The sequence below is a fragment of the Staurois parvus genome, unplaced genomic scaffold (assembly GCF_062004578.1).
Source record: "Staurois parvus isolate SC_StPar_1 unplaced genomic scaffold, SC_StPar_1.0 ptg000670l, whole genome shotgun sequence".
Classification (NCBI taxonomy): domain Eukaryota; kingdom Metazoa; phylum Chordata; class Amphibia; order Anura; family Ranidae; genus Staurois; species Staurois parvus.
Genome location: NW_028318466.1, coordinates 1,472,377 through 1,486,941, shown reverse-complemented (window position 1 = coordinate 1,486,941; position 14,565 = coordinate 1,472,377). Strand labels below are relative to the sequence as shown.

The following is a 14,565-nucleotide window of genomic DNA, read 5'->3' as shown; positions in this document are numbered from 1 at the left end:
GCAGAGTGTGGCGATGGAGACAGCAGCAATGGGAGGCCGTACAGGGACCATGACAGACTCTGGACTTGGCAGCAGCATGAGGAGGCGGTATATAGGGGCCCATGGCAGATTAGGGGCCTGGCAGCAGCTATGGGAGGCCCGTAATCTGCCAGCACCCTATGTCAAAAAATTCTACACACCAGCAGTGTGTGAGGAGACCTGAAAGTGGCACATGGCAGAGTGTGGCGATGGAGACAGCAGCAATGGGAGGCCGTACAGGGACCCATGACAGACTCTGGACTTGGCAGCAGCATGAGGAGGCGGTATATAGGGGCCCATGGCAGATTAGGGGCCTGGCAGCAGCTATGGGAGGCCCGTAATCTGCCAGCACCCTATGTCAAAAAATTCAACACACCAGCAGTGTGTGAGGAGACCTGAAAGTGGCACATGGCAGAGTGTGGCGATGGAGAAAGCAGCAATGGGAGGCCGTACAGGGACCCATGAGAGACTCTGGACCTGGCAGCAGCATGAGGAGGCGGTATATAGGGGCCCATGGCAGATTAGGGGCCTGGCAGCAGCTATGTGAGGCCCGTAATCTGCCTGCACCCTATGTCAAAAAATTAAACACACCAGCAGTGTGAAGAGACCTGAAAGTGGCACATGGCATGAGAGACTCTGGACCTGGCAGCAGCAGGAGGAGGCGGTATAGGGGCCCATGGCTGATTAGGGGCCTGGCAGCAGCTATGTGAGGCCCGTTATCTTGCAGCACCCTATGTCAAAAAATTTAACACACCAGCAGTGTGAAGAGACCTGAAAGTGGCACATGGCAGCAGAGTGTGGCGATGGAGACAGCAGCAATGGGAGGCCGTACAGGGACCCATGAGAGACTCTGGACCTGGCAGCAGCAGGAGGAGGCGGTATAGGGGCCCATGGCTGATTAGGGGCCTGGCAGCAGCTATGTGAGGCCCGTTATCTTGCAGCACCCTATGTCAAAAAATTTAACACACCAGCAGTGTGAAGAGACCTGAAAGTGGCACATGGCAGCAGAGTGTGGCGATGGAGACAGCAGCAATGGGAGGCCGTACAGGGACCCATGAGAGACTCTGGACCTGGCAGCAGCAGGAGGAGGTGGTATATAGGGGCCCATGGCAGATTAGGGGCCTGGCAGCAGCTATGTGAGGCCCGTAATCTGCCTGCACCCTATGTCAAAAAATTTAACACACCAGCAGTGTGAAGAGACCTGAAAGTGGCACATGGCAGCAGAGTGTGGCGATGGAGACAGCAGCAATGGGAGGCCGTACAGGGACCATGACAGACTCTGGACTTGGCAGCAGCATGAGGAGGCGGTATATAGGGGCCCATGGCAGATTAGGGGCCTGGCAGCAGCTATGTGAGGCCCGTAATCTGCCTGCACCCTATGTCAAAAAATTTAACACACCAGCAGTGTGAAGAGACCTGAAAGTGGCACATGGCAGCAGAGTGTGGCGATGGAGACAGCAGCAATGGGAGGCCGTACAGGGACCATGACAGACTCTGGACTTGGCAGCAGCATGAGGAGGCGGTATATAGGGGCCCATGGCAGATTAGGGGCCTGGCAGCAGCTATGTGAGGCCCGTAATCTGCCTGCACCCTATGTCAAAAAATTTAACACACCAGCAGTGTGAAGAGACCTGAAAGTGGCACATGGCAGCAGAGTGTGGCGATGGAGACAGCAGCAATGGGAGGCCGTACAGGGACCATGACAGACTCTGGACTTGGCAGCAGCATGAGGAGGCGGTATATAGGGGCCTATGGCAGATTAGGGGCCTGGCAGCAGCTATGTGAGGCCCGTAATCTGCCTGCACCCTATGTCAAAAAATTTAACACACCAGCAGTGTGAAGAGACCTGAAAGTGGCACATGGCAGCAGAGTGTGGCGATGGAGACAGCAGCAATGGGAGGCCGTACAGGGACCATGACAGACTCTGGACTTGGCAGCAGCATGAGGAGGCGGTATATAGGGGCCTATGGCAGATTAGGGGCCTGGCAGCAGCTATGTGAGTCAAGTGCCAAGTGCGATCAACCTCCTCATCATCAAGTAGGGTCTCCGCCTCACTACTAGCCCCCTCGGCTGCGTCTGGGTCAGGAGACAGACCTGTCTCTAGACCGGCTACCGAGCCACTCTCCTCGCCAGTACTTGTTCGCTTGGCTGCTGAAAAGGCCGATGTCTCCCCCCGTTCCTGACCGCCCTCTGTTAGCTCTTCCTCACTGTACAGTGGGGCTGAGCCCACAGCATGCGATACTTCGCTTGGTGAGGGAACAGCAAAGGACAGGGGCAGGTAGAGGACACGTGATTTCAGTGGGCTTGGTCCCGGGCCATGCCAACTAACGGTTGTGTCTGACGTACCCACCGACCGTTGGCTGTAGGTGTCAGAGGTGACCTGGGAAGAGGAAGACGACCGAGCCAACCAATCAATGACGGCAGGGTTGTCGGTGGAGACACGACCGCTGGATGACACCGGGAGCACTGGCCTCTGGCTGCGAATACTGCTGCCTCGACCCCTTCCTCTGCTGCCACGTCTGCTCGCTCCTAAAACATTGCCTCCTCTGCCACTCCTCTGCATGTTGTCTGACATACTATTTAATTCAACGATTAGGTGTCCCTGAGTAACAATTCTCTGGCACTCAGTAACAATTCTGTCTGTCCCTGAGTATGAATTCTGTGGCCCTGAGTAACAATTCTGTGTCTGTGCGAGTAACAATTCTGTGTCTGTGCGAGTAACAATTCTGTGTCTGTGCAAGTAACAATTTTGTGTCTGTGCGAGTAACAATTCTCTGGCACTCAGTAACAATTCTGTCTGTCCCTGAGTAACAATTCTCTGGCACTCAGTAACAATTCTGTCTGTCCCTGAGTAACAATTCTCTGGCACTCAGTAACAATTCTGTCTGTCCCTGAGTAACAATTCTCTGGCACTCAGTAACAATTCTGTCTGTCCCTGAGTATGAATTCTGTGGCCCTGAGTAACAATTCTGTGTCTGCGCGAGTAACAATTCTGTGTCTGTGCAAGTAACAATTTTGTGTCTGTGCAAGTAACAATTTTGTGTCTGTGCGAGTAACAATTCTCTGGCACTCAGTAACAATTCTGTCTGTCCCTGAGTAACAATTCTCTGGCACTCAGTAACAATTCTGTCTGTCCCTGAGTAACAATTCTCTGGCACTCAGTAACAATTCTGTCTGTCCCTGAGTAACAATTCTCTGGCACTCAGTAACAATTGTGTGTCTGTGCAAGTAACAATTCTGTGTCTGTGCAAGTAACAATTTTGTGTCTGTGAGAGTAACAATTCTCTGGCACTCAGTAACAATTCTGTCTGTCCCTGAGTAACAATTCTCTGGCACTCAGTAACAATTCTGTCTGTCCCTGAGTATGAATTCTGTGGCCCTGAGTAACAATTCTGTCTCTGTGCGAGTAACAATTCTGTGTCTGTGCAAGTAACAATTTTGTGTCTGTGAGAGTAACAATTCTCTGGCACTCAGTAACAATTCTGTCTGTCCCTGAGTAACAATTCTCTGGCACTCAGTAACAATTCTGTCTTCCCTGAGTAACAATTCTCTGGCACTCAGTAACAATTCTGTCTGTCCCTGAGTATGAATTCTGTGGCCCTGAGTAACAATTCTGTCTCTGTGCGAGTAACAATTCTGTGTCTGTGCAAGTAACAATTTTGTGTCTGTGAGAGTAACAATTCTCTGGCACTCAGTAACAATTCTGTCTGTCCCTGAGTAACAATTCTCTGGCACTCAGTAACAATTCTGTCTGTCCCTGAGTATGAATTCTGTGGCCCTGAGTAACAATTGTGTGTCTGTGCAAGTAACAATTCTGTGTCTGTGCAAGTAACAATTTTGTGTCTGTGAGAGTAACAATTCTCTGGCACTCAGTAACAATTCTGTCTGTCCCTGAGTAACAATTCTCTGGCACTCAGTAACAATTCTGTCTGTCCCTGAGTAACAATTCTGTCTGTCCCTGAGTATGAATTCTGTGGCCCTGAGTAAGAATTCTCTGGCACTCAGTAACAATTCTGTCTGTCCCTGAGTATGAATTCTGTGGCCCTGAGTAACAATTGTGTGTCTGTGCAAGTAACAATTCTGTGTCTGTGCAAGTAACAATTTTGTGTCTGTGAGAGTAACAATTCTCTGGCACTCAGTAACAATTCTGTCTGTCCCTGAGTAACAATTCTCTGGCACTCAGTAACAATTCTGTCTGTCCCTGAGTATGAATTCTGTGGCCCTGAGTAACAATTCTGTCTCTGTGCGAGTAACAATTCTGTCTCTGTGCGAGTAACAATTCTGTGTCTGTGCAAGTAACAATTTTGTGTCTGTGAGAGTAACAATTCTCTGGCACTCAGTAACAATTCTGTCTGTCCCTGAGTAAGAATTCTCTGGCACTCAGTAACAATTCTGTCTGTCCCTGAGTAACAATTCTCTGGCACTCAGTAACAATTCTGTCTGTCCCTGAGTAACAATTCTGTCTGTCCCTGAGTATGAATTCTGTGGCCCTGAGTAAGAATTCTCTGGCACTCAGTAACAATTCTGTCTGTCCCTGAGTATGAATTCTGTGGCCCTGAGTAACAATTGTGTGTCTGTGCAAGTAACAATTCTGTGTCTGTGCAAGTAACAATTTTGTGTCTGTGAGAGTAACAATTCTCTGGCACTCAGTAACAATTCTGTCTGTCCCTGAGTAACAATTCTCTGGCACTCAGTAACAATTCTGTCTGTCCCTGAGTAACAATTCTCTGGCACTCAGTAACAATTCTGTCTGTCCCTGAGTAACAATTCTCTGGCACTCAGTAACAATTCTGTCTGTCCCTGAGTAACAATTCTGTCTGTCCCTGAGAATGAATTCTGTGGCCCTGAGTAAGAATTCTCTGGCACTCAGTAACAATTCTGTCTGTCCCTGAGTAACAATTCTCTGGCACTCAGTAACAATTCTGTCTGTCCCTGAGTATGAATTCTGTGGCCCTGAGTAACAATTGTGTGTCTGTGCAAGTAACAATTCTGTGTCTGTGCAAGTAACAATTTTGTGTCTGTGAGAGTAACAATTCTCTGGCACTCAGTAACAATTCTGTCTGTCCCTGAGTAACAATTCTCTGGCACTCAGTAACAATTCTGTCTGTCCCTGAGTAACAATTCTGTCTGTCCCTGAGTATGAATTCTGTGGCCCTGAGTAAGAATTCTCTGGCACTCAGTAACAATTCTGTCTGTCCCTGAGTATGAATTCTGTGGCCCTGAGTAACAATTGTGTGTCTGTGCAAGTAACAATTCTGTGTCTGTGCAAGTAACAATTTTGTGTCTGTGAGAGTAACAATTCTCTGGCACTCAGTAACAATTCTGTCTGTCCCTGAGTAACAATTCTCTGGCACTCAGTAACAATTCTGTCTGTCCCTGAGTAACAATTCTCTGGCACTCAGTAACAATTCTGTCTGTCCCTGAGTAACAATTCTCTGGCACTCAGTAACAATTCTGTCTGTCCCTGAGTAACAATTCTGTCTGTCCCTGAGAATGAATTCTGTGGCCCTGAGTAAGAATTCTCTGGCACTCAGTAACAATTCTGTCTGTCCCTGAGTAACAATTCTCTGGCACTCAGTAACAATTCTGTCTGTCCCTGAGTAAAAATTCTGTGGCCCTAATAACGTTTCTGTGGCCCTAAGTAACAATTCTCTGGCACTGAGTAACAATTCTGTCTGTCCCTGAGTATGAATTCTGTGGCCCTAACTAGCGTTTCTTTGTCCCTAAATAACGATTCTGTGGCCCTCATTAACAAGTCTGTGTCCCTGAGTAATGGTTCTCTGTCCCTAAGTAACTTCTCTCTGTCCCCAATTCTCGTTTCTGTGGCCCTAACTCTGTCCCTGTCCCTAGTACAGAGCGGTCTGCCTCTGTTCAATGACTGCAGGCAAATGAAGATTTCCAAAATGGCCGCTATATATACCTCGACCATTACACAGTGCTGGCTGGCTGGCTGCTGATTGGCTGATGCGATCACATGTCGTTGAGGAATGCATTATGGGGCAGCGCGCCTTGTCTGCGCGCCTTCCCCGACATCCCCGCTCCGTCGCCGCACATGTCAGCCGCCATTTTCGGAAAAATTTCGATTCGCGCGTCCGAATTAGGCTGTTTTTCGGATTCGGCACGAATCGAAATTTTTCCGATATTCGACTCGAATTCCACTTCGGATACTTCGATTCGCTCATCTCTAAATATAAAAAACAAAAAGTAAAAATTTTTGAAGAAAGATTATTTATTTGCAAAATTTTATAAGAAAACACTTTTTTTTCAAAATGTTTGGACTTTTTCATTTATATAGCAAAAAAATAAAAATCCCAGTGGTGAATAAATACCACCAACATAAAGTTTTATCTGTCTCAAAAAAATGCTAAAAAATTCATATGGGTACAGTGTTGCATGACTGCGCAATTGTCATTCAAAGTGTGATAGCACTGAAAGCTGAAAATTGTCCTGGACAGGAAGGGGGTAAAAGTGTCTGGACTTGAAGTGGTTAAACCTGAGGTGCTTTTAGAAGTTTCTGGGGCTTTTAAAAACAAAAGGGGCTTCATGGCGACTTAAACTTTTAATGTTTTTAACACTGCACTGTTTATCTCCTCCCCTCCCTGCCTCTCTCCAGCACTGCACTCGGGGACTAGCAGGGAGGGGAGAGACCTTGCAGTGTACCGATTGGATGCTCATCAAGAAAGGGGAGTGTCGGTCTCTTTTTAAATCAAAGCAGAAGCGCATCTGCTGAGCAAGTAAGTGAGGCCCGGGCCCCAATGAGGGAAAAAATAAAAACTTTATTCATTCAGGTTACCCTCACACATGGAAGCACTTGGGCGCTCAGTACTAGCATCAGCTGAGCAGCCAAATCAAGCTCCGGTGTCCACTCACACCCGGGTGTTCTGATGGGGTTGCATCAGAATTTCTGTGATTCTGCCCGCACTCTCAAATGCACTACAATCGCAAAATGCAGATACAGGTGTCAAATATTTTCAATGGCACCTAAACCGCGGAGCAGTATTGTCGCGCGATTTACGGCATGGCAATCTCAGCAAATCGCGTTGCGTGAAGCTTGTCATCCAAAAAGGAGCAGGATCTTCTTTTGGGCAAAAAGCTACAAGCAATGCGTTTTGGCGCGATTGTTGTGCGATTTACTGCACGGCAGTTTGCATCATGTAAAGCTAGTCGCCCAAAAAGGTGCAGGAACTTCTTTTGGGCAACAAACTTCACGTGATGCGATTTGTCCCGCGACAATCATGACAAAACCGTAAGGGAGAATGTCACCAGCACACCGAAGATCACCAATATGGCTTCAAAAGTTTTAATGAACGATCACATCATCAGGCATGTGACAATGAAGGGGGACTGTGAGATCCTGAAATGTTGCCTTGCTGTAACTATGTGATCGTTCATTAAAACTTCTGGACCCATATTGGTGATCCTCGGTGTGCTGGTGACATTCTCCCTTGCTGATTCTGTTCGGTTCCAGCCGACAGTCGCTGCAGCACCTACTTATACACAAAGCCATTTCTAATGCAAGAACGTGTGCGTTTGGATTGTACACTTGCAACCACGACAAAACTGTACCACGTTTTAGGTGCTACTGCAAACAATGGCACCTGATCCTGCATTTTGCAGTCACGGGCTAAACTGCAGAGATTCAGCTGTGATTGGACACAGCTGATCACATGACTGAGCCGACGTCTTCAGCTCTTTCCATTGATCGGTGATCCGCTGTCCGAGGGACACAGCGCACCGCCGATCACCCCCGGAGCCGCGCACACGTGATTAGACATATGGTATCCTCCCAGAATGAGAGAACCGCCTTGCGCCCTTTATTTCCTTATATGGCGGGCGGGAGGCGGTTAATTACCACCTTAACCCCTTGGCGCCGGCGCCTCCCTGCCCTTTAAGGGGTTTCAGATGCCAGGAGGTGGGGCAGGGCTTTAGGGTCATGTGACCACCGTAATTTGCTGTCACATGATCGGAAAAGGTCCCAATCACAAGAGGAGATCAGGACTTTTCAGTTAGACACTGACATATGTGCTGGGAGTGCACAGAACATGAGCTCTCAGCACATATGTATTTTCAAATGGTACACAAATATGCGGCCGCTCAGCGTCAAGGCCCAGAAGCCACATATTTGCGAACGCTCAGCGTAAAGGGGTTAATCAGCCACAGAACCTGTGTAATTAATGTGTTCGGTTTTAAAGGGATGAGGTGACAAACTTACATGGGAACCTGCTGGCAGTCTGTAAATACCAGGAAGGAATGCCAGGCAGTGTCTGCACAATGTCCTCCACACCCTCCTCCACTACAACAGTCCCTCTACTCACAGCCTTGGTCTCCGGGCTCAGATCCTGACCACTCACAGACATCAGCACAGCTCCATGCTGTAAACACACGGCGCACTCTGATGACGACATGTGAAAGCCGTCTGCAGAGCCGGAAGAAGCTTGACATACAGTTTCTATGGATACCGAGATGTAAACAAAGCTTTGACAGCAAGCTAGCAAGGACTTCTAATAGAGTTTGGAAGACACAGAGTGATCACTGAGGTAATCAAGTCACTTGTCACTGTTCAGTAATATAGAGAGCTGTGCTTACTAACAACTATATTGTCAGTTCAAATAGAGATACATACTTACTAATGACATGTGCTTTGTAATGTGGAGACTATAACAGATCAAAGGAACCCTCATGACACACCATGATAGAACGTGTTTATTGTATATATTACATATTTATAGTTTATGTTAAATTTGTTTCTGATTATATATTAAATGCCTAATCTTTGGGGGGGGGGGGGGGGGGAATTTTAACCACTTGAGCTCCAGAAGGTTTTACCCCCTTCATGACCAGATCATTATTCGCTATTCAGCACAGTGCTACTTTAACTGGAAATTGCACAGTTGTTTTATCATTATTTTTTTCACAAACCTTTTTTTTATGGGTGGTATTTAACCACTTACCCTCCAGAGGATTTACCCCCCTTCCTGACCAGGCCATATTATTATATTATTATTATTATACAGGATTTATATAGCGCCAACAGTTTGCTCAGCGCTTTACAATATAACGGGAGACAATACAGCAACAATACAGTTCAATACAAGAGGAATAGGAGGGCCTGATCCTGGGAGCTTACAATCTAGGACAATTTTAGAGATTGTAAGCTCCACGAGCTGGGCCCTCCTATTCCTTTGGTACTGAAATGTATTGTATTTGTACTTCTATTGTAAAGTGCTGCGCAAACTGTTGGCGCTATATAAATCCTGTATAATAATAATAATATTTTGCGATATGGCTCTGCATTACTTTAACTGACAATTGCAGTCATCATGCAACGCTGAACTCAAATTAAATTAATATCCATTTTTCCCACAAATAGAGCTTTCTTTCTTTGGTATTTGATCGCCTGTGCAGTTTTTATTTTTTTGTGCTATAAACAAAAAAGATAATTTTGAAAAAAAAATAATTTTTTTTTAAACTTTTTGCTATTAACCACTTGCTTATTGAACACTTATACCCCCTTCCTGCCCAGGCCAATTTTGAGCTTTCAGTTTTGTCGCACTTTGCATGAATTGCACGGTCATGCAACACTGTACCTATATGAAATTTTTATAATTTTTTTTCACATAAATAGAGCTTTTGGTGGTATTTAGTCGCTGCTGGGTGTTTTATTTTTTGCACTATAAAATAAAAGAGCTAAATTTTTGAAAGAAAAAGTTTTTTTTTCATTTCTATTATAACATTTTGCAAACAGGTAATTTTTCTCCTTCACTGATGTGCGTTGATGTGGCTGCACTGATGGGCACTGATAGGCAGCACTGATGGGCACAGATAGGTGGCACTGATGAGCTGGCATGGATAGGCAGTACTGATGGGCACTGGTAGGTGGCACTGCTGGACACTGACTGGCAGCACTGCTGGGCACTGATGTGTGGCACTGGTGGGGGGGCACTGCTGGGCACAGATGGATAGCACTACTAGGCACTGATGGGCACAGGTGGGTGGCACTGATGGGCACAGGTGGGCGGCACTGATGATTAGTGTCCTGATGATCAGTGTAGATCCATCCTCTGAGAATTTCCGGTTATCGGCAGTACTTTCCTCACGGTGTGACAGCATGAGGAAAGTGCAGCCAATAACTGGCAACTGCATTTACCCACCTACCCGGAACTGCAAATTCATGTATATATGTGATTTTGCACACCCGTTCCACCCTGTAGCAGTATTTCTACTATATGGCAGCGTGAAAACGGTTAATCACCACTGGGTTTGTTATTTTTTTTATTATATAAACGAAAAAGAGAAAATTGTGAAAAACCCCTGTATTTTCTACTATCTGTTATAAATCATATCCAATAAAATCTAATTTAGGCTAAATTGTATTCTGCTACATGTCTTTGGTAAAATAAAATCCCAATAAGTGTATATTGTTTGGCTTGAGATAAAGTTATGGCATCTACAAACTATGGTGTACATACTGAAATTTACGCAGCTATGATGCTATACTTGTAATGGCAGTGATCAGCGACTCACTGTAATAGTGTATCGAGCAATCTGACGCTAACAGAGCCTCATTTGGTAGTACACTAACTGACACTGACATCAATAGTGACACTAATACAATGATCAGTGATAATACTGTACTGATGAAACTGGTTGGGAAGGGGTTAACATTTAGGGGAAATCAAGGGGTTAATTGTGTGCCTAACAAGTGTAATGTGTGCCGATTTTACTAAGAGATCTGGCTGTTTTTCTCCCTGTTTTGCAGATAGAATAAACAGCTAGGTTGATCTGTGTACAAAGTTCTGTGTGTTTGTAAATACAGGACTCTGTGCTGTGATTGGCTACAGCTACAGCCGATCAGCAGGTCTCAGTTATAAATTATTGGCTAGAACCTACTGACAAAATCGTGCTGTAGCCAGTGACAACACGGGTTAGAAGGGCACACACATGTGCTCCCTGAACCTAGAAGAAGCTGGATCACAGACATATGCGTGATCCGGCCTGGCTCTGCCGCCCACCCACAATAAATGTAAGTCCTGCGCAACTATGGTCACTGAGCCTACCATCAGCCTGTTCTGCAAACGGGGGAGTTGTGTGCCGAGGTAGATAGAAAAGGAATTAAAGTTTTTGGTGTACAGGTGAGCACAGGAGGGGATGTACAGAAGTAATGAAGGTAGGTGCAAAGATGAGCAGAAGTGGCGTGTAGAGTTAAGGTGAGGGGGAGGGTGGAGTGGAGAGGATGGTGGAGGTGCAGAGGTTAGCAGGGAAATTTAGGATGCAAAGGTGTACTGATGGGATGAATAAAGATGTGCGTTGCTTGTAGGACAGTCCATTAATTTCAATGGGGTGCTGTATGCGCTAAAATGTGGAAAAAAGTTCTTGACCCTTTTTAAAAAACATACTGAGCCACACAGTGCCACAGCACCATGAATTTTGGTGCATGTAAAAATGCGCATGTCAGCAGATGCGTGAGGGTGTCAGAAACAATTGATAGCACTGCTCTGTATTTACTAAAGGGCAACACGTTTCTGTGGTGTCAGGAAAGCGATTTTGCATGCATTTCCAAAATGCGCAAATGTGAACATAGGCTAAATGTCTCAATTACATTGGTGGGCAGTGTATATCTTCTCATCACTTTGGGGCTTGGTGTAGAATCCTTTCATTCACACTAGTGTTCAGAATAAATCTCTCCGTACATTGGTGGTCACTGTGAATGCTACTGTTACATTAATGGTCGCTGTAAATCCCCTTTACATTAGAGGCCAGCGTAGAAACTCCTCTTTCTATTGGTAGTTGGTAAAAAAAATCCTAACTCGCATTTGTGCTCAGTGTTGAATCCTCCCTTACAATGGTGGTCCGTGTAGAAGCCCTCCCCTGAAATTGGTGGTTACTGTAAATTCCCCCTTACATTGGTGGTTAGTGTAGCAATTTATTGGTTTTTGGTGTAAAACCCCCAAATACATTGGTTGTCAGTGTAAATTCCTCATTACATTGGTGGTCAGTATAAATTTCCCTTTACATTGATATAAAGTGCAGAATTGCCCCTACACTGGTTGTCAGTGTAAATCCCCCCTTACAGTGGTCATCAATGTAAATCTCCCCCTAACATTGGTGTTCCGTATAGAAATGTCACCTCTGACCCCAATCCAGCACTGCCACTGATCCCATCCAGCCCTTGCACTGCCACTGATTCCATCCCCCAAGCACTGCCACTGATCCCACCCCCCACCAGCACTGTCACTCATCTCATCCCTCCAGCACTGCCATTTATCCTATCCCCCCCACCGCTGCCACTGATCCCATCCCCCCACCACAGGAGTCCTAGGATCCCTAGGCGTTTTCTGTCTATTGTTGGGTCCCCTCACTATCTTAGTCCATGGTGTGCCTTAACCTCTAGCAACCAATCAGTGAGCTACAATGATGTGCTGTAACCTCTAGCAATCAATAAGTGGTAATGATGTGCGGTAACCAATAGCAATAGCAATAATAAGTGCAGCCAATCAGTGAGCAGTAATAAGTGCAGCCGATAACCAGCAACTGCAGTTACCCACCTACCCAGAACTGCAAAATCATGTATATACAGTATATATGTGATTTTGCACACCTATGCAGTAACCTTTAGCAACCAATCAGTGAGTGGTAATTATGAGCAGTAACCTCTACAACTAATTAGTGAACAGTAGTGATCTGCTATAATCTCTAGCAACCAATCAGAAATAATGATGTGCAGTAACCTCTAGTAACCAATCAGTTAGCAGTAATGATGTGCAGTAACCTCTATCAGCAATTAAGTGAGCAGTAATGATGTGCAGTAACCTCTAGCAACCAATCAGTGAGTGGTAAGGATGTGCAGTAACCTGTAGCAACCAATGGGTGAGCAGTAATGATGTACAGTAATCTCTAGCAACCAATAAGTGAGCGGAAATATTGTGTAGTAACCTCTAACAACGAATCAGTGAGTGGTAAGGATGTGCTGTAACCTCTAGCAACCATTCAGTGCGCAGAAGTCATGTGCTGTAATCTCTAGCAACTAATCAGTGAGCCATAATGTGTGCTGTAACCTCTAGCAACCAGTCAGTGAACGGTAATGATATGCTGTAACTTCCGGCAACCAATTGCAATTCCTGCCTGATCTGTTGCAGTTAACTGATTTTGAGTCTAGATACTGTTTATTGTATGTCTCAGAGCAGGTGGAGAGTGAAAATGCATGTGGTCCAAGAAAATGTTCACCCAGGGTCCCATCAATATTAAAGACGGCCCTGCCACTGGCCCCTATCATCTTCAGCTGGGGGGGCTTTTAGGTACTGATCTCCAGCTGTTTTAATTGGCTGGACAGAGGTGATGTGACTCCCATGCATGCACGGAAGTTCAGTCATCCCGTCATGTCCCCACTATGTATAAAAAATCCTGCCTGTTCACAATGTTTAATTATAGGCACTAAAGTTCCACTTTAAAGTGGAACTTTACTCCTAGCAATTGATAAAAAAATTATGTTCTTTAGCAAGGAACAATTGAGTACTGTCCGTGATACTTTTTTTATATATTTTTTTTTATTTGCACTAACATACAAATTTGAGGACAAGCTTTTGGGGTATGTCCCCTTCTTCTTACCCCGAAAGCTTGTCCTCAAAATTGTATGTTAGTGCAAATAAAAAAAGTATCACGGACAGTACTCAATTGTTTCTGTCGCAAATGCACTAATACGGCTACAATCACCTTTAGCAAGGAACATACATTCCACACTAATACTTATGCAACCAAAATTAGTGTGCGCTGTAAATTGCCTCCAGCATTGTTCCTGTTTCTTCTTGCCGGAGGCTGCCATTTTGTTGAAGCCTGGAGCCTAAAGTAGAAGTTAAAGCAGAACTAAACCTTCCTATCCCTTTCAGTTAAGGAAACTGCCATCTGATCTGCAACTGCCATGGTGCTGCACTTATAGTCAGTTATAACACCAGTCTCATGATGGTCTGACAATGGTTTAGAGCACAAGCAAATGTGACAGTTAGCATTGCTGGGATTCCAGGAATGTAACTGTTTTTTGAAACTGCTAAATCGATGGATGTAGTTCCTCTTTATTCATTAGACTGTCAGCAAATCGGCCTCTACAAATTCGTTCCAGTGCCTAAAAATGTTTAAAATGAATAGCAACTGAGCATGTGCAGAGCAGGGTGAGACAGTGTATTACTGGATTTTAAACAGCATAGGCACTCCTTTTTAATGTTTTACATACAGTATCTCTCAGAAGTGAGTACACCCCTCACATTTTTGTATAAGAAGGCTATAAGAAGATTACTGTACACTCACTACTTTACATTGTAGCAAAGTGTCATTTCTTCAGTGTTGTCACATGAAAAGATAGAATAAAATATTTACAAAAATGTGAGGGGTGTACTCACTTCTGTGAGTTACTGTAGCTTTACAAGCATAAGGGGTCAACCTGAACTGATCTAGCAGAACTTATTTTTCTGACTAAAGTTCCACTTTAAGTTTCCTAAAACAGTTACATGAATTATAACTGTCACATGTGCTTGTGCTTTGAACCAAACTGTCAAG

The 14,565-nt window shown here is 45.2% G+C and overlaps 2 protein-coding genes across 2 annotated transcripts in view; one reads left to right on the top strand and one right to left on the bottom strand.

The window, feature by feature from the left end:
* Positions 1-8,415, bottom strand: part of ASTE1 (asteroid structure-specific endonuclease 1) — a 42,414-nt gene extending 33,999 nt beyond the window's left edge. The window contains exon 1 of the mRNA XM_089652056.1: positions 8,334-8,415. The gene's annotated coding sequence lies outside the window, so the exon portion shown is untranslated. The remainder of the gene's footprint in view (positions 1-8,333) is intronic.
* Positions 8,318-14,565, top strand: part of NEK11 (NIMA related kinase 11) — a 378,537-nt gene continuing 372,289 nt past the window's right edge. The window contains exon 1 of the mRNA XM_089652057.1: positions 8,318-8,555. The gene's annotated coding sequence lies outside the window, so the exon portion shown is untranslated. The remainder of the gene's footprint in view (positions 8,556-14,565) is intronic.